Source organism: Anser anser, assembly GCF_964211835.1.
Source record: "Anser anser genome assembly, chromosome: 5".
Taxonomy (NCBI): domain Eukaryota; kingdom Metazoa; phylum Chordata; class Aves; order Anseriformes; family Anatidae; genus Anser; species Anser anser.
In genome coordinates this window covers 23707677-23732323 of record NC_139725.1, presented here as the reverse complement: position 1 = coordinate 23732323, position 24647 = coordinate 23707677, and the positions used below count along the sequence as shown (strand labels likewise).

Sequence of the window (24647 nt, the reverse complement as noted above, 5' to 3'; positions counted from 1 at the left end):
GGGAGGGAGGGAGGGAGGGAAGGAGGGCGTAATAAAACAATGAATTATCCTATATATTCTAATATTTTCTGAAATCATAGAAGTATATGGTATGTAAATAAACATGTCTTCATAAAGAAGCAAAGGATGGACAAGAGAATTGAGAGTATGAAGGGTCAGAGTGTACCTATCATGGTCTCCAGAGAAAACAGACTTTTTTCTAGGAATACTTTCAGAGAAAGATCTGCATTGTTGTTGTTCTTTATAATAATTAGGGAGGACTTAACATTATAGCAATCATTTGGTAATTTCATACGTTTTCCCATTTTAAAATATCCTCTGAGAATAGTGTGAAAAGTCTGTGAAAACTCACATCTGTGGGCTTTATTTGGGCTTTTTATTTTTTTTATATTTTTTTGGCTTTTTTTGTTGTTTGGGCTTTCATTTGCTATTTGAAGTTTTGAAGCATGAGCATGAGTCTGATTCACCAAGACAGCTCATACAGGTCAATTATTACTTTGGAGATCAGATGGAATTAAATCTGGATAGAATTAAATAAGAATTTAGGTTTGTGCTATACCAACCTGCCATTTTATGTGCACAAATAAAGAAATGAAAACCTAAGAAATATCACTTTTGTTGTTGTTCTGCTCTGGAGGCAGTTAAAATCCCAGGGCACTTAAGATTTCAGCAATAAAATTCTGTATTTGCCCAAGACTGCCTTCATTTTCAAAAGGTTGGGTGTCTGCTATTTAAATTCTATTCAACTCTGCAAACTAAACATTTCTCTATTTCTCTCACTTAAGAGAGACTCATCTAAAACAAGTCTAGTAGATCGCATCTGGCATAAAATACCCTATAACACTACTATTATATTACTATATAATTATAGTTCCATAGAACATTTATATAAATACAATGTTATCTATAACAGATAAACATTTTGCAATGAAGAAAAGTAACAAGTATGAATCAATGTCTCTTTATTCCAGCTGCAATGGCTCCTGCCTGGAAAGAACTACATTCAGGTACTGACCTGTGCTTCAGTGGATATATAAACATTGTCTGATTGCATAACATGAAACAGACATAACCTTTTCTCCATAAGTTGAGTGGTCTCAACTTGATGTTACAAATTCATGTTAATAGTTGCTTTTGCTCTTTCTAATTATTCATGAAAGAAGAAACTGCTCCAACAGAAAAGCCCTCAAAGGTAATCTTGTGATGAGTGCACCAAAAGTATGAGTTTGATTCCTGCCACAGTAAGAGAGACTTCGTGCTATATTTCTCATCTTTCAAGTGTTGTATTGCCTAGGAGGCAGGCAGGCAGAATTACCAATGCACTGAAGAGGCTGGTATCACTCTCCTTTATGAAAAATAAATAGTCACTTACCTACCTTTGAGAGCCACAGCTCAGAATGGTGGATTTCAGATCAAAGGAGTAAGCTTGAAATCTCATTATGTCTAGAAAGAGCTCTCTAGATTATGTCTAGAAAGAGGCTGCCCACTCTGCAGCCATTTCCTAATTACTGTTCTCAGCAAACTGGCCTTTCTGCTAGGCAACTCATCAAGCCATATATCTTATAGGGAGTCAGATACCTCATTGAGATAGATGCATATTAGAAAGGTGCTAAAAAAATTCAGAGTTAACAAAGAGATCTTGAAGTCCTATTGGCAAGAGCCATTTTCAATCAGTTTGTCAATGATGAAGTTCTCTAATTGAGTTAACATTCTTATCTTTGAAGCATGTCAGAATCTATGCATATAAATCTCATATATCCCTAGATTTAAATAATTATTCCCTTTCTAAAAATCAGTGTTAGAAAATAAACGAGTTTTGAACAGTATCAGAGCCTTCTTATGAAGCTTAGGTCCAATTTTACTTACAATTCTGAACTACTGAACTTTTGTATGTTCAGATTCATTGAAATTCAAACCATACTCGTGGACCCACAATAGCCTCACTTTAAAAGCACATTCATTCAAATGTGAAGTTTTTACATTCTTCAGTGACATATGAATTACATTTGGTACAAAATTCTCAAGGTCTTCCTAATCTAGTTCAGAAAGTGAACCATCTAGAAAACATTCCACACACATGCATACACACAAAAAAAAAAAAATTGGAACTTTCTGAAGAAGTTTTAGAACTTCTTCATTATTACCTACAGAAGAAAAATAACACTTTTTGAACAATTATTATTCATGGACCAAAAACTAACTCTTATCAAAGTCAATATCCAGAAAGGAAGGATTTTATTTATGGTATAGTAGAGCAATTCTGAGTGCACTCTCAAATTCTGAGAAAAGATATGAAGAAGAAATCCAGGTAAACTTTCTTTTTTACTTACCTTTTACTTTTTTTTTTTTTTTTTAAGGTAAGCAGAAATCTGGGGGTTTGAGAAGAAAAAAATGTGAGGTTGATGGGTCTCATCTCTTTTTTAATAGATTTGAGAACCTTTGCTTAGTGTTTTGTTTTGTTTTTTCCAAAATGATTGAGTTTCCTCAACAAGTTTTGGTATTCAGAATATTTCAGCCCTCCAAATCTGAAACCTACTTGGAAGGGCTCGAACAAGTTCATTTCCTGTAGATCTGCAGAAGTTGTCTAATGATTCCTTCCCATAACTAGTCAGAAAAATAGCTTAAAATCATCTACAGAATTATCTTCAGGCCACCTGGACTTTCATCTGCTACTGGAGTTCATCCATTACGCTATCTACTTTAAAGACCGATATTTCAAAATTGTATTTTTTTAATGAAAAATAGAGGCAAAATGACATCCGCCTAATCATGGCCAGGCCACTCTATTAGCACAAGAAATCCTAGAAAGTTGTCTGGCTTGATCAGTTGGCTCCAGGTGGCTGCAAAGGTGTGTTTGACTTCACATTCAGATGGTTTCATGTGCCAGTGCAAGGATCACCATCCTATATTCAAATAGCCCTTTCCTTCTTTGTTTTAATTTTGGCTGATTTAAACCTCAAAATTAAAATTTTGTGCATTTATATACACATAATATAAGGAAACTGACAAAACATTTTATAATTTATTATGCATTGCATGAAGAAAATACACCCTTTAAAAAGCAAGGCTTTTTAAAAACTAAATTTCACAAAAACAACATTCTGAAGAAGGAACTGACAACAAAAAAAACTAAAATCACTAAAAAAAAACTACGAATCAAGCACTTTTCCTTTTCCTTGTAAGTTTAAAATCTGTATATAAAGAATGCTCTATTACAAGTGAAAATGAAATCTGACAGAAGGATTGTTTCCCAAAGTCACAATCTCATTTCCCCCCACAAACACTTTTCACTTAGAAAGACAGAAAAATGCATATTAATAATTATGACTTGAGAGAGTTAGAAGAGTATTCACATATTCTAGATTTGTCCTGGATGTCTGTCAGTATGTCAGGTGATATGAGTCAACCTCTACAATGATTATAATGAGAAGGTACTTGAGAAAAGAAACCTTAGCATATACTTGACTTTACTTTTTTAGTACATCGAGTAAGTCATTTATATATATATGTACATACGTAATTATACACATTTACATACAATAAACTAAAAAATATATTTCATCCCTGATTTTTTTGACTAGGCGGAAACAATTTTAATATGCAATGATATTTTCAAAAGGGCCCTGATTTCCAACGTCCCATTATTACTTTGCAAATCAAATAAAGAAATCAGGTTCTAGACAAGGATTTCATCTTCCATGAAAAGTATCTCCTATTAAGGTTTTAAGACATCACTTAAAATTATAACAGAAAATCCAGTGCATATTCACTATCACAGACCATTATTTGAGTGAGAGAAAGCATTCCCATCTAATTCACATCTTTAATTTTCTGAAAATTTTAGAAATCTCAAACTGTTCCTTCACAACGATAGCATAATTTGTTCACATATAAAAGAAAGAAGATTCTTTTGGATTTCATAAATTGATCTGAAGTTTTGTCCCTATATTATCCATCTGTATGTATTTTTTCCAATATAAATTTGTTTACTCTTCCCATCCAAATCATGCCAAAGATCAGAAGGTGTGTGTCCATACATAAGATATAAAAGAAGAAATGCAACTAATATTAAACTGACATCCAGTTTATACTAAAAAAAAAAAAAAAAAAAAAAAACCTTTTATCTGATGATGAAATAAAATTGGACTAATAATACACTGGTATTTTTTGCATCAGTGGGATCCCTCAGCAGCAGTGAAAGGAAGCAGGCACTATTGTCTAACTTCAGTTATATTAAAGAAGGAAGAAGACAGATTATTTAGAATGGATCCATAATGCTGGAATTAAAATGGGAAAAGTTAAGTTCTCACTTTAAGGAACAACTTTCTGAATATGAGATTTTTTTCCTTTTTTTTTTTTTTTTAATGTGCCATACCCTACCAACAGAAATTAATCTTTATCCCATGAAACACTCTGGCCAAAATTGCTACTGACTCTCATTGACCGATGTTGAAGATGAGATTTTAAAGATGTTCAGTAGTACAGTTCTCGGATTTGATCAGAAGGCTCATTATCTCATTTTTTCTTAGACTAGAGTTGTTCTTGGTACTTATTCTATGAATCACTTTTGGTAAGAATGAGGTTCACAGTGGGGACAAGCACCCTCATTTGTAGGTGCTTGCTTTAACTCAGACTGAAGATTAGTCAGTATAATAATGACTTTGACTTTTCAGTAGAATACTACTTTCTGATTGAGAATTCCCATATATTTGTCTTCTACCCATCTGGGAACTAGAAGACAAGTGAGCAGTAGTGTAAGGGTTAGCTAGCCATTTGTTACTCGAACACATCTTCAGACCTTAGATCTCAAACACTGCAGGGAATAACCTTGGATCAGCAGAAACCTAAAGTGGCTCATTGTGCTGTGTCTTTTCTATCTTTACTGTCTCAGAATCTTGGAAACTATTTGCTAATTTAATTTGTTGTGATTAATACATTGTTCCAGTGTTTCCTGCTGTTATAGTCTGCAGGAGAATTTAGTTATAATGATGGCTAAACTCAACAGCAAATTTTAACAACAGGAATTATAGCACCATTATGCAGAAATGTCTAGCAAATTATGCAATTGTATCTACGACAATATAAATCTCAGATATATTAAAACTCTCTTTGTTTCTTTGAAGCTGCTAGCCTGGGTGCTAGCCAAAATGTAAAATTCACAAAGGCAATTTATTTTATTATTTTATCCTATGGGCTTTTCTGAAGACTGTTAGCTGAAGCTCTAGGTCTTTATTAGCTCTGTTGATAAAAAAAAAAAAAATGTATTTGCTTACACAAACTGCATGCACATTGCAGGTTATAAGTAACATCCTAAATATGACTCAGATGTCTCAGAAATGTACTGCTAAGCATACATTCCAAAGCAATTTATAAGTGCATAAAATGTCAGGTTAGCAAATCTGAGGACATTTACAAAATGAGCAAAAGAAGTAGTAAATACTTATCAGGCATTGAATGAATATCAGACATGAAAGGCACTTACCAAAAGGTACAAACAAAGGTATTTTTGCTCTAACAAACTTTTATGAGAAATGCACATGACTGCAAAAGGGTAAGAAAAGAGTACGTGACTGTAATATGAGTACACTGCAAACACTTTATAGTGTTCTAAATAATTTGCTAGGCATGTGACGCACGTTGCAAATAACAAGAGACAAACTTCAAAAGCTTTTCCAGCCTTCCACATGCAAACCAACCAAGTCCTTAATCAACTTCCTTCTCTCCGTTTTCCCTAATTCCCTTATCCTAAACTATTTAAGGCTTTGCTAATCCCTACAGCTTGAATTCACTGTTGTTTTTTTTCAGTCTCAAATTCTCTTTATTGCACTGTTCCCCTTTTAGCTCCAGCACTCCTTTCATCTTTTCTAATATTCCTACTTTAGGTCTTTAGCAGAGTCTGCAATGACTTTTCAGAGACTCATAGTGGCAGCTGTTGCAAAGTTATACTCCATGGGGTTCTCAGACTGCCATCCTCAAAATGCACTACATGTCCCAAAGAATGAAAGAATGCTTTCAGAAGATAAAAGAATAGCTGACGTCTTCTCATCAGCCAATATGTCAGCTTTTTTTCTTCTTCTACCTCATGTTTTATCACCATCTGCTGGCAGAACTTCGTAACACTGCTCTTAGACTTCCTGGATCCTCCAGGCCTCTCAGCACTGAACTGGTTGAGAAACAGGGTTGATATGCAGTTGGTGGTCTTTCTTACTCATGGTACTTCTGCTGCAGGCATGCACCAGCAACATCACCTTCCAGAACAATCAATATCTAATTCTATATTGTATCTAATAATATCTATCTCCAGTGAGGACAAGTTCTCTTATTTTCAAAACAAAGCTGAATTAAATGAGTATAACCATAAACCGAACACCACAACCTTCACTCTCTTCTCCCAAAAGTTCCAGTTTTGAATTGCACATTTGATCACCTGCTGAACATGACCTGTTCGGGCTATGGTTTCCTCCTCCAGCCCAGACTTTACCAATTGCTAGTAGTATAGAAAATAGTGTATGCAGGGAAGTAAAAATAAGAAAGCCAAATGAAGGAATGTTGTTAGTAGGACAGGGCACTTGTAACAGAAATAAAACATATTGTTGAAAGAAAAAATATAAATAGGAAAGTTTTAAGTATAAAAATAGCTTGATCTTGTTTTATGGGCCTGTGCCAGGCATGATGTACGTGTAGGCTACTCAAACCACACATATCAACAAAATACTGTGTGGGTCTTTAATTTCAGATTGCTTTCCAATGCGGGGATCAAGGTAGGTTGCTAAATAGAGTTCACTTCTGTGGTAGCATTTTGACACAATGTTCTTGTGCTTGCTGCAATTAGAAAATAGCAAGTACTACTGTTCTCCAGGTAGTTGAAATTTAAACTTCTGAAACTATTTCTTAACAGACATATGCATTAACTTTTGGGGAGGGGGAAACAGCTGATTTTACTCACTTCATAAGTCATACATTACAATTATCTCCAAGGACTCATGGGCATGTCTACGCTCAAAATAAAAACAAACACATTCTTACAGAAGTGCCATGCTTCTAGAGTCTCTTGCAGAGACAATTATAAAGTACTATAAAAATTTATTGTAACAACTGTAATTTCTAATTTAGATTATAACTATTATAATTCATTATGAATATTATAAAAATGAAAAAGACGATTCAAATTCCTAAACAGACAAAGACTCTTTTGCTTAAATTTATCAATTATCACTCAGTAGAAAAAAGGCTTAGACAAATGTAGTTTTGTTTGTATCCATGTCTCTGTTTTAAAAAACTTAAACTCACTAGAAATGAGTAGGGCTTGGCAACAGCTATACAAGCCATAACATTCTCATTTCAAGAAACTTCATTTAACTTTATATACAGAGTGTGCTAGACACATTATAGCATATCTATGGCTATAAAGATTTGGTTCATGTCCCAGAGAGTTTCTGCTCTCACTTGAAGACTTAATGAATTGAGTGATCAGAAAGAATACAGAATAAAGAAAACTGAGGTTTATACAATAGTATCTATATAGTTAACAATATGAATTTAGAATAATATTTATTATAAATTTGGAAGATGTATTTGGAAAGGAAACTCACACGATTCAACATGAAAATAGCTCCTAGTATTATAGCCTGTAAGTTGAATTCAAATTGAAAGTTATGCAAGGTCTTAATTAGATCAAAGACTTATTAAAATTGGAATCCTATTTTTTTCTTGACTCTTGCTGGATTATTGTTTTTCTCCAAAGAGGAGGTCATGTAATTATTGTACATGGCTTTTTACTGCTCCTTTGAGATTTCCAGGATATGAATAAATTAGTATTATTTAAAATTTCACATAATTGACACATTACTTCTGAAGAATCTAATCATCTCTTCACCCATTTTGAATTCTGTAATTTGTCTTTGTCTGTGCCCATTTTCTTTAAATTACAAAAATCAGAATTATACTGCATTATTATCCTCTTATATTTTAAACAGAGGAAAATTAATACATTTTCTGAAGTAAGAAAAAAGCAGCCTCATTTTTTTTTGATGAATCCTGCACTTCCTGAAGACCTCGTACATTTAATGTAAAGACAGGAGAAAAAATAAAAAATAAAAAATGAAAGACCCAACAAGAAAGTATAATTTTATATATTGTTGAAAAGTAAAGGTCAAGAAAGGTCAAGAAAGGCAAGATCACAATCTGCAAATATTTTCAAGCTTTTCAGAATGAATGAAGGAAAGGAATTCCATCTCTGGATGGAATTCTGTTGTCTACTCATGAGGTCAGACTAAGAGACCATCACAATACCTTTCTTGCCTTAAACCTGTAAATCACGTTATCCAAAGATGACAAAAAAGACATCTGTACCTAAGGAAAAAAATGCTTAACTGAGATATTAAAAAAATATTCTTAACAATAAAAGTCCGGATATCCTTGTTTTTAATGATCCCTAGCCCCCCTTCCTACTTTTGTTCATGGAGAAAATAGAAATATCCAGAAGTACTACTGTCAGTCAACAATAGGAATAACATAGAATCTGATGATGACCTAAGACCTAGAAAAAATTACAGCAACTCCCTTTTATGCCAGAGAGAGATTTGTTATGCCACATGTACCTTGTCATCTCTATGCTATACTACTATCATTTTTCAAGAATCTCGATCAGTTCTGAGATCCTATGGGAGGTCTGTAACAACAAAGAATATATCTGGGGATACTTCATCCACAGTACTATCCTTGTGTTTTTAAATTTTTTTATAACTTTGGTATCACTAATCAAAAACAAATGTCTACAACAGCATTTTAAGTGTGAACTGCTAAGCATTTAAGTTGCAAACTTCTGTACTCTTTTCCATACCTATTTCTTCCTACTTAAATTTGAGCTGAAAGTAGCTGCATGTCACAACTTCACCAACTTAGAACTAAAAAGTCAAACAAAAGGTTAGATTAAGAGGTTAGTAAGTATGATATATGAGTAAATTCCGCAGAATGCAAAGGTCAGACCAGATGACCCAAAGGACTTTTTTCTCTGTTTCTAATCTCTCTGATTCACTGTCCTGCTGTTCTTCCAAAGACACTTCAGTAATTCTTACTTCTTTGCCTTCTTACATGTAACCCAAAGGGAAAGCAGTGATGTGAGAGTCCAAAATATAAGGTGAAATTTCAGAAATATCTTACCTGTATTAAGTGATAATGCATTTCAGATAATAAACCAAGGGGCAGATTTACAAAAGTTTACCAGCCAAAAAAGGCAAATATGTGTGACATTTACCCAAAAAAGTATCTAATTGAATACTATCAAGAATCTTAATTTTAATGTCTACAAATAGCCTTACAAATCCAGCACCCAAAAGATGTATATTTCATTGTATGAAGACCTGAGCCACTCTGGATCGTTTTCAGGTAAAATAGTGAAAATCAAATTTATGTGTGCATGCATATATATATATAATACTTTTGTTTTGAGGAAATGGCAATATAGTGGGATTACATAAATAATAGCTGTGCTTGAATTATTATTTCAACTCATGGATGTAGCAGTGACAGTTAAGCAAGGTAACAAAAAGTTGCTCTTCTGCAGATAACACACTTCACAATACCCACAACATGGTCTAACACAACATTTAGCAGTTAGTTGAAAGAGAAGAGAGAGGTGGGTTTGAGAGGCATGAAAAGGAATTCCAAAACACAATGCAGCCGTACAATGTAACATATGAGTATGTTTCCTTCATCCTGAGATATACTGGTGTAGTACAGAATGCACCTACCCATTTTTAAGTATTGTGGACCTTCACCATTTTGTTGTCTCTGACTTAGAGGCCTACCTGGAGTCATCTTTTTAGCTTTGTTTGAGCATTTCATATGTGAAGCAGAGCAATATTTAGAGACAGATCCATACCTGCTCACTTTCAGCAGAGTGATCTTATATTTAAAAAGACGCTTTTTAAAGGCTCGTTTTCAAGTTTCATAAAAAATAATAAAATTTTAAAAATATGTTCTCTACCCTTTATAGTTTCTTCTTAGTACAGTCTGCATTTGCCCTTTCCTGTACTGCCCTCACCAACTGCTGCTACCCTTTCCCCTCAGAAGAGTTTAATGGATGAATTTTTGCCTGAGGAACTTGTATGTGCTTCCCTTTGGGTAACCTGCAATGCAGTGGGACGCACTGCAGCCAGTACACTCTTTGCTAGAACAGACTGTTTTACTCTAATTCTTTTCCCTTTCTACGTGTTACTCTGCCCATAACAGGGAAGAAAAATTGCAAGGAGGCATCTAGTTTGATATTTTGCTTTTGCCTGGCTGCTTGTAAAAGTCTGTTTCTGTTATCAATATGTGATATAGCAAGGTTTCTTTAAGGTTACTAGGGGCTTTGCAGAGTGGGACATTATCATGTAAACTCAGACTTCTTTGAGATTTTAGTCTTAAAAAAATGCTCATTTGCTGCCAAAACATCAAGTTATTTTGAGTTTAAATTTCTTTAGATGCCAAGAAGTACACTTCTAGCTGGGAACAAAATTGCTCCAATTTCACCAGCACACATACATCCACTTATGATCAGTAATCATGTTTCTTTCAGTTAAGTCCTCTAAAAGGTCTTATCTCATGTGTGTTCCAAGAGCTTTCCTGGCATTTCCTAACTCCAGAAAAAATGCAGCTATCAGGATTATTTGCGGTTTCCTTTAAAATGCAGCTGGGAATTATATCAACTTTTACAAAATAATAATGTTGTAGTCAGAGAGCTTGTTCAGAGGGGAAGGATGGGTCCATTGCTTCTGTGAGCCCTGGGGAAAAGTCTTATGACCATATTTCTCACCTTCCACAGAAACACTCAACTTCTAGATTATGGAGTTCACCTTTGAGAAAACACAGATAGTCCCCTACTCCTCATTACTGAAGCTGTGCCAGAAGCAGATAAAAATGTATGATGGTGGTGGGGGAAAAAAAAAAGAAAAAAAAAAAAAAGGAAGACAATGCATGTTTCTGCAGTGTAATATAGGTACATTTTCAGTGCAAAATAAAACAGCTGTGCTGGGAGCAAGAATCAGAATTAAGGTCTCCCTGGTCCAGCATAGACAAGCTTATAGAGCCATGAGTCTCCCTTCCTTGCTTTCCACTCCAACTTTCTTTTCTCATAGTGCAAAGATAACATATGACCTCATTATCCTTCCCTACAGGTCCTAATCTGAGAGCAAGTAAACTGATCATGAGGACCAGACTTTATGAGGACACAAATTAAAAATCAGAATACTGCCAGATCAAAACAAGAATCACTTCATTCACACAGATACCTGTGAATATCCACTGCAAATTAAACTGCACAGAATTACTGGTCATTGCAAATGATTTTTATTTCCCCAAGTGGAAGATTCCAGCTTTATTTCTACTATTTTCCCTTGTGATTGGGTAGTCATAGACTTCATCTCCCATACATGCTGTGAATGTCTCTTCCCCATCACTGAACAGGAAAACACCATCCAGTTGTCCTGTGGAGTGTGAACGCGCTGTGTGAAGACATTTTTTATCATTGTCATCCTGCCACAACACTATTTCCTGTATTTTTTAAGTTCTGAGTGCAACAGCTCATAAGTTGTACAGTCTTCTGTCAGAAAGTTGGTTTAAACAAATCATATAAAAAGACTGCAGCCCCAACATTAGGGGATATCAGAGCAAGGAATCTGCTCAGTGCCACCTGTTCTATCATCATACAGCTTTGTAATGCATTATTCTCATGGCTGGTAGCAAGCTATAAGATTTGTACTGAATTTTCAAGGCCTTAGGGCTGAAGTTTGCAAGGCCTGCTTTGTCTGAACTTCCTTGACTTGCCAGCAACTTCATTTTACTTGGTTTAGCTGTAACAGCAATTTTTTTTAGTTGTTGAGATGTCTGTGGGTAATTTTTTACTTTTGTTTATATTTGCCTAGTATCACCATAGTTTTTACAAGCCTAGCATAATAATGTAGCGTAGCAAATACAAGCCTAATATGTAAATAGGGGTCCTAAGGGCTGAAGAGGTAGGTTTAGATACAGAGGAACACAGGCACGGGATGATAAAAGATGGGGCACAGACTGGCACTGGAGGCCCCACAACTGTAAACAACACCTCAACAGTCCATTATGAAATGCAGACCTGGAGATGGCCAAAACTGAGCTTAGTGGTAACACAAAGAACAAAGAAGTACTATCTGAAGTATGTAAAATGCACCATATGTAGCAAATTTTGATGCAACACTGACCTTTGGACCAAAAAAAAAAAAAAAAAAAAGAGCAAGAGGTAAAAGCGTGTTAGCAAGCATATAGAAAGAACCCCATGTGGATCCTAGAGCAAAGAAATCAACGCAAGTATCACAGAGCGAAGAAATCAACGCAAGTATCATATTTCTTTCAGTGAAGGGCTATGGTGCTGACAACTTATTACAACACACCCAACCAGAATGAAAACGCTGACATTAGGACCCAGAGGAGCAGAGATAAGGTGAGTATAATATCAGGATAAGGGCTAGAAACTGACTACATGTATAACAGCAATTTGTACTGTCTTATTATTCCTTCCTTTTCTGTAATAATTAGTTCTGGGTTAATAACTATTAGACTCATAAATTTCAGTTATCTAACAAAAAATGTTTGGATATATACATGTAAGCGTATGTATACCTTAGGTGAACTTTCTTGTTGCCCATGAAACAAGATTTTGAGAATAATGTGATGGTTTCTGAGAGTTCGGTTCTCACTGGAAGCAGTGCTGCTGATTAGACTAGGTCTCTGCTGGTAAAGGACTTAAAAGGAATATGAGTAAAAACAAGAAAAAAACATCAATTCAGAATAATTTCCTTCTGGGTACAAAGTATGGATGATAACTAAAATTCAGGAACACATTCTTAACACTACTGAATTTGCATGGTAGCTATTACCTGCTATACTTCATTAAAATCCTTTCATCCTCCTTTCAGCAGATATTTAAGCTTAAAAAAAATCTGCAGTAAAGCAATGCCACCTAACCAATTTAGCTTATTTTGCTGCACCAAAATATCCCTAACTGAATGGTAATCCCATAAAACATGTTTTTGATACAGAACCAAGAGGAACTGCAGGTCTGAGAATTCTTCTACAAATGTCAATGATAACAGTTGGAAATACTTTGTTCCAGACCTAATGTTCTAGCAAAGAAAATCCCACCAAAACTACTCTGGTAACATTTATGTCGCAGCATGCATGGCAGGGCTGATGGAATGAAACAATCCATGGACTAGTTTTATCCTGCTGGGCAAATTTTTATCGCTGTGTGCTGAAATCCAAAAATGATTAGCATACCAGAAAGACACGCAGTGCCATCCCTAGTTCTTTGTCAGAAAAGAGAAGTTTTGTTTTTGGTAGCATTTCAAAAATTTGGAAACAATGACAGCTGATGGAAACCTTTGCAGCTGCTAGGTCCAGTGTCAGCCTTGAGACCAGTATGGGAGCCCTGGCATTCTCTGTCCCTGATTACCAGAAGGGGAAAAAAGAACACAGACTACTGCTTTTAAAAGATTCACAATTGCAGAAGAAAATAAGACAAACTTTTTTTTTTTAATCTTTGCACCTTCTGTAGTTATTTGCATGAACATAATGTGGTGTAAAATCACCCCAACAGCTGAGGAAAAAGAATTTTGAATTATATTCTTGTTTGCTGACTTTGAATAAAATAAAAGTAGGTAACTGTCTATGGAGATAAGGTCAAATATTTCAAAAACGCGTGCATTCAGAAAGACATTGAGGTGCTACCTATAGCTTTAAGCCTTTAACCCAGGCCTCAAAGGTGTGCAGGTTCCCCATATAACCAGTGAAACAAACAAACAAACAAAAAACAAGTGCTTCTAAAGAGTGATTGGGAACATTTAAGTAAAACCTAGCTGCTGCCTTTCATGGGCACCTTTGATTAACCACTTAGATGTACCCTGTCCTTCACCAGGGACAAGTGCAACTGAGGTGCTGAGTGTAGGCACCTGAACAGGCTTCTGCTGTAGGCACTGAAAACACTTCTCTCCCTCTGCCACTATAGTGTAAACATGCACTCAGCCCACTGAGAAGAAGAAATTGCATGTAGCATTTCTACTTTTTTTGTCCTTTAATCATGTGTGCTAGAGAAGGAAAATGTTTATATATTCCCATTTGATATTATTTAATGAACTTTTAGCTGTTTCAAGCAGTGGATGCATATTATTTCTTTGGGAAGTTGCTTTACAACATAAATGTTCTTGCAGCAAAGATTTTTATCTGAGTTTTCCTTATTTAGTGTAATTACAAAAGATAGTCTTTTCTATCACGAAAAACAATTCCAGCAATTTCTGTTGTGCTTGTAATTGAGCCCACATTTCCCAAAACATATTTGCATGTACTCAACCACTCGTAGAAGTTATCATGTCAAAAATTCATTTTTATAATCTTTTCTCATAAATCAGTGCCTTCTACCCATAAACATGCTTATTTATTTTCTTTTCACCTCTCCTAATATAAGAGGTTTTTCTTCTACTATGGCATGTCCATCATTTATCATTCACTCAAAACAGTGTTGCTATGAGCACTGCTTGGATTCTTCTCCCTTTTCTTTTCTTTTAAAAGAAAATTTTTCTTTTAAAAGAAAAATTGACCTATAAAATGGAGTACCTGTAAGTTGGAATAGGCTACACATGCCTTAGTGTCTGGTTATAGTCAAGGTTTCTCACAAAGCTTTTGTGTCTTACCTCTCATAGATCATACCACATCTGCATCATCAGATAAAAATCCTTTCATTAGGGTGAAACAAAGTGCAAGAATCTGTCTTGCCCCCAATACTCATGTTAGGGCATCTCTCCTTAACTTAGCTACTTTGAGCTACATGTTCACATGGACCTCCAGGTCTCCTGCTCCACACTGAGAGCATTCAGGTTTTGCATAGCTAGCATAGTAGTTCTCTACTCATCTTTTATCCTATAGGACACCGGACAGATCCAGTTTGCAGTTAATTCCTCTCCCTAATGAATGTTACTCGTAAAGGTATGTTCTGTGCTACTCAGCTAACTACTAGCATGTAACATAAAGGGTGCATCAGGAATGCAATCCACTATCAGAGGCCAGCAGAGGGAAAGCAGTGCAAGAATTGCATTTAAGGATGGTACAGAAAATCCTGCATTCCCAGTAAAACCTTCCTATATTGTTACCAGTGTCACTGTATCTAGGATATTAATTTAGCCTTCTTTTTCATCATTCCATCATCATGTTATAGATGATCAAATGTCTGCAGTATGATACTGCATGAAATGATGCAAACTCATTTAAAGCAGCATGGTGAGATTACTGACACAATTATTTCCACCACAGGATAGGAATATTCCTTTTTCTGCTATTAATATTTGCTTTAGAAAAACATCCAGGTCCTTTATCAGCTCACAGTTTTCACATAACTGAAATTAGCAGCATTAATCTTCTGTTCTGCAATAAAAAAAATGTATAAAAATTACACAGTGATAGCTTTAATACCATCCATTTTCCATTTCAAATGCTAAACTAGACTATCACATTGCTGCTTGGACACATTACTCTAGCATGGCAGATTTGTCACTATAGCAGGTAAATGCTTTTCTTTTGTGTCTTGACTCCTTTTTAAGTCAGCTGAAGATCACGTTATTTCTTCTGATTTTAAACACTGGGGGAAAAAAATGTGGGGTGCAGAGAAAACAGCCATTTTCTTTTTTCTAAAGGGTGCATTAAAAGATTAGCAGCCCACAGGAGGAAAAGCACAACAATGCTGTAAAATAACTCTCTGTCTTCTACTTAAAAATGAAAAAGATTAGCACAAATTCATGCCATTAGGTTAGCTTCCTTTTTACAGATCCAGCTAGCTGGGATTTGCATAATGCAGAACTTCAGCTGTGCTTTTCCAGATTCTGACATTCTGAGCCTAACAAAGGCTGCCTACGATTTTCAGGTCGTTTTGACCTTCAAGTAAACTGTAATAAGCAAAGGGAAGATGCACACAAGAGCCCCTGCATTAAAACCCTGCTCTTCTGTGACAGACGGAGATTGCCATCTACTGGTCTCTGGCCTCTACCTAAAGTCAAGCAAAGGGGATTTCAGTGAGGATCCCCGCAGTTGCTCTTTCTTTAAAGCAAAGGATATTTTTCTTCAGCCCGCTCTTCATAAGCATATTCAAAGCATACATTTGCATAAATAAGCATTTATTTGAAAACGAAGCCGAACTATTTGGTCACCTGTTGCAGTCTAGCTGTGCAGGGAGTTGCTGTGATAGATGTTAAGTGGCATCTGCATAATGCAAAGTTCTGCCATTTCAGGGATGAGGATAAATGACAATGGAATAATATTATAGAGATTCTGACACACGTATAGACCACATCATACAACTCCACCAAAATGCGATTCTTCTGAACGGCAAGATAGTGGGCTTTTTGTCAGAGAACTGGCTGGGAAGCAGGACTGCACAGACAGCCTGAGGATGTGCTATGTCTGCATGGCAGAGCATGGACGCCTTGCATGTTTCTGCATCTCTTTGGCATTCTTGCTGCAGCAGTGCAGCTTTTGACAACTGGTGGACTGCATGCCACAGAGCGTTCGGCCCTACTACTGCAGCTGCCAGGTAACCTCCCATTCTCACGCAGTGATGCATAAAACACCTATTACATCAGGCTCCAGTGTGAGATATTCCTACTCATGACTGCTCGGCTCACCCTTCATTTGGGCATAGTGTCTTTCTAGTCATGCTGACAGAAAGGAAAAGATGCCTGTTCCCTGTCTAAGAGGTTAAATTGTCCGTGTAAATGAGGATAGTGCTAAAACACTGAACTGCAAACAGAAGCAGCTGACACAGGCACATACTCCATCCTGCCAGCTCTGGGCAGAGCCCCTGACGCCCTGCCAGGCAGACAGTGAGTACAGCACCACTGAAATCGCCACGTGTCTGTTGGCCACAGGATATTTTTCAGAGCCCTGGGTGTGAGCTTTGCAGCAGTGCCATGGCCCTGCTTCCCTCCCTGCAGAACCACGCAGCCCTGCACAGGCACATACAAACACACAGGCCACTCAGCACTGATGCATCACGCTTTTCTAGCTGTTGATTGTATAGCCCAGCCCAATAGAAAAAAAAGGGCTTGAGACAGCATAGAAGGATTTAAATAGGAATATAGGAGTCATGTCGATACAGATGGCCATGCTGGAATCATGGAAAAAAATATTTTGCTTGATAAGAGCCTGAGCAAGGGAGCATGGCATGTGAATAGCTATACCCACACAGCATCAGTAGAGCATTTTCTGCAGTACTGCCAATAATTACACACATCTGAAAACACCTGATACTCAGGAAAAACTCATTACCCTAACGTGCCTGCAAGCTGAATGCACAGCCCCTGCCATCCAGCCTGCCTTCCCACTTACCTCTGGTCTCTGTGAAGAAGCTGCAGGGCAGACTCTGAGAACGAAAAGCAGAAATTATTTCTTTATCATTCTGGTCATTAATTTGGATATATGGCAGTTAACCACTCAGTGCAGCACTCCTTGCATTACGCTGCAGTTTCATAGGAGAATAAGCCTAAAATATCAATACCCATTGGTGCATGTTTGCACACACGTGCATCTGCACAGCTTGAAATTTCTGGTTTGGTATTTGTTTTCTAACTGGAACAGTGTCTTTGATGAGAGCAGACTCTCTAGAAGCAGTTGTTTCTTTGCAAAAGTTGCAGGGAATGTTTCATTAATATGAAAAGTGCTACGAGTAACTATTTTCCTTATTCTTCAACCACTGAGGAAAAAAATCTGAGGAACTGTAATCCTGTTTTAAATGAAATTTCAATTCATCCTCTATTATGGGTATGCAGCCTTCTCTTCTTTAATATATTGTTCAAAATTCTTAATGCTACAGTGCACTGGAACTCATGTTTTCAGTCATTTCTCCATCACTATTCTACCTCTTTCCTAATCAGTATGCTGGATGACTACATATTTAGTACATATTTCTTAGACTGATTCCTTCCTCCCAGATGAATTGTTTAACATTTTTCTACATTAAACTGCATTTGCTAGCTGGTAGTTCACTTACTTAAATGACCCAGAATCCTCTGTGGTTTTGTTTGGTTTCTATCACCTGTTTTATTTCTTTCAGAAACAAAGTAAATAAATAAATATAGTAAAAGCAACAATAAATATTATAAAATTAAGTTTTTAAAAAGCTTTCCTACTGATTCTCTTTATTATCCATTCTTTTCCCTAGAAAAAAATCAGAATGCTGTTTGTCAGCAGTGGTGTAAATGAATAGTTTGAATTTAACTTGCATGTAATAATTTCAGAGACAATTCTGAAGTAACATGGCTATAAATTAGTAGCGAGTGAATGTATATCTCTTGGTTTTGTAAGCATTCATTTGCAAACTATAAATAAAGAGTAAGATCATCAAGGACTCATCCTTATGCAAATAATATGTTTAGGGTTTGAACTTGCTTACAAGAACAATGTAGCATTATTTTATAAATGTGCATCTGACCAGAACTTACATATTACAGTGCAATACTTTTGTGACCAAACAGATACAGACATGATAAATCTAAGTCCTGCCCTATATTGATCCTATATGGGGTATCTAAAACATTCTTTCACAGATATTTTTATTCTATAGGAAAGTAATTTTTATTGTGGCACCTATTACCTGATTAGGCTGAGATTTTTATTAACCCACCTAATGCACTGCTCCTGTGTCTGACTTTGCAGCAGTGTAAGCCTTATTTCTACTACCCTCTCAATGTGTAACCATGAGGAAGCTTTATTTTGTTTAGAATTTATTGAAGGGCAGAAATAGAGAAAATTCACTCTCTAGCAATTGCACAACAAATTAAGTAATAAATTGCATTAAGGAACATAATGGGGAATATAGTTCTACCAGCCAGCCTAAGACCCTTACTGTCCTACTTTCAAATGGCCTTCCAATTTTGTCCTCACCTGACTGTATTGCAGACTTTTCTCCAGGTGGGTGATATTCACTTCTGTGCACCAAAAGGATTATTGGCCTTCTTAAGACTTAATACAGACATTGCACATGCATTATTCTGGTCTCCCCCATACCTCTTGAAAGCCTGAAGAGTGTTTTAATGACCCAATTTCCTTCAAGTCTTTACAAAGGTGCCTGGCTTTCTTTGAATCTTGCTGTTTTCATTTCTTATCACAAAGCTTTCCCTATGGACATGGTATCACTAGCAAGCACTGCAAGACGGAGCAGGCTGTAATTTCTTACCTTCATGCTCCCTGCTTTAATCAGAATGGTATTTACATAAACCCCTCCCACCAGAATTTATCCTCTGTTCCCAAAGCTGATTCTATAGGCTGAATCACCCTGAATGCAGCGCCAGGTGTCTCGCATCCCCTTACCTTCTGTGCAGTCTTACAGAAAGCTCATCCCTGGTATGAATCCATGTCACTTTGTTACTCAGTGTAATCAGCAGGGACCCGACTCTGCACACAAGTCCATATATGATGCTTCCTGTATGACCCTTCCTTTATGCAGCTGTCCAGTAGCTGAGCAGGGTCTTGGTCACTGTTCAGAAGCTCCATTTCTCAGTTTATGCTTGTTCTGCAGTGATGGTACTGGATGCCCCTCTACACTGCAGCTCCTGTTACTGCAGTATCTACTGCAATATTTACCAGCTTTATCCCCATGCTTTTCTAAGACTGGAAAATAAAAGGGGAAGAATGAGAGCACAAAGAGAAATAACAATGGTGCCACGCAGAGGTCTCTAGCAGAACAAGACAGGGGTCCAGGTGTCCAGCATTTTAAATCAGCACCCATCTCACTTCTTTCTATTTCTCGGCAGTGTCTGCAGCACAAATCACTTAGTTCTACAAAGGACATACAAAGATTTAAAAAAAAAAAAAAAAAGAAAAGGAAAATATAATATTCACCTCTATGTGAATGGCATGGAGATTAGGGGCTGCCTTGCTTCTGAAGGGACAGAGTTTCAGCTGGTATAAACTGGCCTGATTTTATTGACATCAGTGAAGATGCATTATTTACACCAGCTTAGGATCTAGCTCAGAGGCTTCAACAACTGAACATTTCCAGCCAAATAAAAAGAAGGCTGCCAGGAGACTTGTTTATGGCTTAAAAATAATGAGTGGGATCCCACAAGGATCTAGGTAGCAATTTGTTAAGCTATGAGGGCAAGACCTAGGGGCAAATCTGGGCCTGAAAAGCATTTCCTTCCAAAGACTGCTACCACACCAAATAAGCTACCTAGCAACACAAACAGACTCCCTGGTGCTAATGAATTTAAACATAGCACAGATACATTACCACCTATGGCTCCTTCCTTCCAAATCACCCGGTTGAGCTCAATAAAATGAAGACAACAAATGTTTCTAAATCTGTAGCTGCATCCAGTGTGTGGTGTTTTATCATTTTACCCTGAAGTTCATTTCAAATTGCGCCTACTGATTCACTTACAGAATTTCTTTCTCTGAGAACAAAATCCCCTTGTCAGTCTTTTCACCTCACTCCTGCTCTGCATCACCAGCTTTGACGTGCAGTAGCATGTTGGTGGAAAGAGAGAAAAAGGAGGAGAACTAACAAGAAATCATTTCTCTTTTGACCTGAGATTGTAAAACTTAGAGAGCATTTTGGCACTGTGTAAGGTTAATATTACAGCAAATAGCCTATCACAGCAGCAAGTATAAAGCACTATCTTTTTTCTGTCTGTGCACTGAGTGGGTTGAGAGTTTTTATTTCATACTTCATTTACACCTTGCTGAGTGATGCCATAGAAATGGCAGAAGTTTCATCTCCTCCCACTCGTGCAGCAGCACAATATGTGTAACAGCAGCAGCTCCCACACCACTCACTGGAAGCTCAGGCCTGATGCTAATCACAAGTTCACATCTCCTTCTCCTGTGTGACATTCTGAGATGACATCAAACACCTTTTGTTTTCTTATTAAAGCTTATTGCAGAACTAACAGCTGACTGGAAAGCCGTTTGAGAATTTTAATCACATAAACTAAAAAACACCGAGGTTTTCCTCAAAAGCTCCTCACAACAAAAAATGGGAGAGTAAATTAACAAAATCTGTTTAGGAAAATACTGAAATGAAGAGGACAAGCATTTGGATATAACACACACAGTCTTAAGCAAAATGAAAAGGGTAAAGTTGTATATCCTTTTTATATCAATATCAGTTCACTGAAAGTGCAAAGTCAAACCGCATCTGAAAATTTAGAGACTTTCCAGAGGACTCAGAGAAAACTCGTGCTAAACAAGGTTGGAGGACTGTTAAGAACCACCGGTACTGCTCACAGAAATTAAACATTCGGGTCTCAGGTCCTGAGCAAGCGCAAGAGTCCTGCAAGGTGCTCAAGGCCATCACTTTGGTTAACAGTTTCAAAGGCAGCATGTAAATCAAACAGAAGTAATGAAAAGACACAGCTCATGCCAAACTGCTCATAAGTCTAAAACCTTCACAAAGCAGGCAAGATAGCCCATCAGGTTGATAAGGAGCTCAGAACTAGTTTGAGACTAGTTCATGTTGGTAATTGACCAAGTACTGCTACTTCTGCCAACTCCAAGGTGTTCTAGATTCGGCCATGGTCCAGTCTGTCCATTAGCACAGATTCACTTCTCATAATACACCAGAGCAAACACCATTAATTGACACTCTGCTAGCAGTTTTACTGAAAGGACCAAGAGCTAAATCTGTATATTATTTGAATAACTCTTAGTCTCATATCCTGTATATGAAATAGTTTTTATCAGAACTTTCACACTACCATTCTATCATGGTAGAGGGGAGCATAACAGGACCACCATTTCAAACACGTATTTCAGTGAACCTTGTCTGTTACGAGCAATGGGGTTGACAAATCAGTCTGAATACATTACAGTAAAATGTTATTTGTAGAGATAAATAGTAGAGACAGAATCTTTGTGAATATTTTGGTGATTAAAAAAAAAAAAAGTGACTGCCAATTCACTAAATATTAATAAATAATAAATTCACTAAAATAAAAAATAAAATAAAGTGAATTCAATTTCCTCAATTAAAAATGTCAACAGGTACTTTGACTATTTAAAACCTTTTTTTCTAACAATTTCTTCTCTTGGGAAATTCATCAAAACTGATTCTGGACACTAAGCTCTTATTTCTACAAATAATAATTTGAAGTAAAAAAATGCAACTGCTTGTCAAAATATTACCAGTATTAGCCACATAAGCAAATTTTGTTGTCCTTCCAAATTATAGTTGACGTATGAGCATATCTAATAAATAACAAAATGAGGTTACAGAGAATTTGGGGTTCCTGGAAAACATATTGCAGATCTGGGAGTCCTATATCCTAAAAGAGCTCTAAATTTAGTTTCCAGAACAAAACATTCTTAAGACTAATCATTCCATCACATTCATATCACTTTTTTTTTTTTTTTTTTTTTTTTTGAGAAAATGATTAAACAGTTTGTCTGTAGCATTCTTTCTTGCAGGTTGTCGGGACCTACACATGCACAGCAGTACTCCCACCCGCAGCATGCTGCACGGGCAGCCACATTTCTTTCAGGTCTACAGTGAGAGGCCCAAGAGCTGCTTTGATATACAGAGCTTGATGATGGGGTATCCTGCTCGTAAAGGAGTCCTGCTGCACTTTAAGCTGCATGCATGAAAATGCCCTGAAACTTGAACTGCCTAAATCAAAGCCAGCCAGCTGAGAAATCCAGCACAGAACCAGCAAAAGTGGATTGCATAGTAGTGAAAATTTGAGAGGCTGATACATCAGCAACTGGACCCAGTCTAGCTCTAACACCTACAAAAAATCATCAGAATTCCACAGGCTAAGAATGGAAAAATCCTATTGACACAATGGAAAAATCCTATTAATACATATCCTGTGGATTTGCTATCCTTTGGAAGCAGAAGCTGCTGCTTAGATGAAAGGGTCTTTGCCTCCAGAACTGTTTGGGGTTCCATCCCACACATTGCACCCACCTAAACCAGCCTGTAATGGCTCTCACGGGAACACACAGAATGCCCAACAATTAAAGAACTAACAGAGCAAATGTAAGAGCAAATGGAAGCTGGTTGCATTGACAGGACCAGACCAGGCTGGGAAAGGAATTCCATAGAAACTCCCCAAAGGGAAGAACTCAAGATGGCCTCAGGTGAGGAGGCTGGCAAGGACAGTAAGCTGAGGCCACTAAGTGAATCAAAGTAGAAAAACATGGATAAAGTGGGAAAGGAAAAAATATCTATAGAAAACACTATAAAGCACTTCAATTGTCAGCTGATGTGGAAAATCCATTATATTCCTATACTTCAGCCTTTATGGAAATGTCAGTTGCAGCAAGCATTTTGGAGGCTGATATTTTTACACAGAAAGAGCTTGCAAAAACCTTGGAAAATGGGGTCATAAGCATCCTGGATTACATGCACAGAATGCAGAGTCCTGTAGCTCTTCCAGATGGTAAGGAGACGGTGAAATGCAGAGCCGAGTAGCCAGAGGCTTAGGCTATTGAAATTACATAAAAATTGAAAGTGAGCATGCCAGAGCTGCTTTTAATTTTCAAGTCCTTCTATATACATTAGCTGTAAATAAGACCTTAAAAACCTTTTTTGGACTACTTAAAAAAAAAAAAAAAAAAAAAAGAGAGAGAGAATTTGGAAAGGTATTAGCTGACATTCCTGATGTTCCCAGATCCAAAGCTTTCAGAACTATTCTCTTTTCTCCTTTCAACATGAGATCAATGTAAACATAGAGGATAGCTTTACCTCACAACACACACTTACAGCCAGTAATAAATTTATCAGTCAAGGTGTCAGGGAAGGATGCTGTAAAGTCACTGAAGAGCTGAAACAATTTGAGAAATGTAGAGGAAATTTCATGGGCAAGATTGACCTGCTGAATTAGAAGCAATCGCAGCAGTATGTTTGACATCAATTCCAACATTTGGCAAGACAAATCCACTATTCTGATTTATTCCACTTGTGATCTCTTTTGGTCTTCCCATGTTTGTACCTTCTCCTGCATAACAGATCCTTACCCAATTCCACATAAGACTAAAAAGCAGAAGCAGCAAAACGCCTAACTGCAATTAATTATGGAAGGATGAGAAATACCCAGTTTTCATGTGTTCTTTCTTAAATTAAGCTCAGTGATTAAGCACAGGAATACATTGTAAATGGGCTGAAACACAATAGTCCTTTCAGTAACAGAATGGAAAATGATACAAATGTGCTTTCTGTGGACTAAAATCCATTGAAAGTGTCATAGAAAAAATAAAGAACTGTATGGAAAGGCTGAAATGGCACAATAGTATCTAAGAACTTCACAAATGTAGACACTTTATGTTCTCAAAGAACGTTGTTATGTTTACAAATTCTCATGGTAATGCCTGCTGTCTTCCCTATTTGAAACATTCTCATATCCTTAATGTGTAAAAGCATGTAAACAAAAGAAATATATAGCACTGGAAACATCAATTATATAATTGCACATACAGCTGACTTCAAAAAAAAATGACAGAAACAGGCATTTTCCTATGAAAGTCTTCAGTTTATTCCAAAGCCATTTTTATCACCAATAACAACAAAGTTCCAACAAGATGCTGTGAACAGCTAGTTTTGTCTTAGCTAATCATCACCTCTTCCCACACCCAAGAACAGCCAGCAATGGCTG

At 36.7% G+C, this 24647-nt stretch overlaps 1 long non-coding RNA gene across 2 annotated transcripts in view; it reads right to left on the bottom strand.

The window, feature by feature from the left end:
* The window catches only part of LOC310900074, a 52772-nt gene extending 31961 nt beyond the window's left edge, over window positions 1–20811 (bottom strand). For both annotated transcript variants that reach the window (XR_014584809.1, XR_014584810.1), the window contains exons 1-4: window positions 19366–20811; window positions 17386–17419; window positions 15300–15429; window positions 12637–12758 (exon numbers count right to left, since the gene is read on the bottom strand). This is a non-coding gene — a long non-coding RNA (uncharacterized lncRNA). The remainder of the gene's footprint in view (window positions 1–12636; window positions 12759–15299; window positions 15430–17385; window positions 17420–19365) is intronic.
* Between the last annotated feature and the right edge of the window lie 3836 nt (window positions 20812–24647).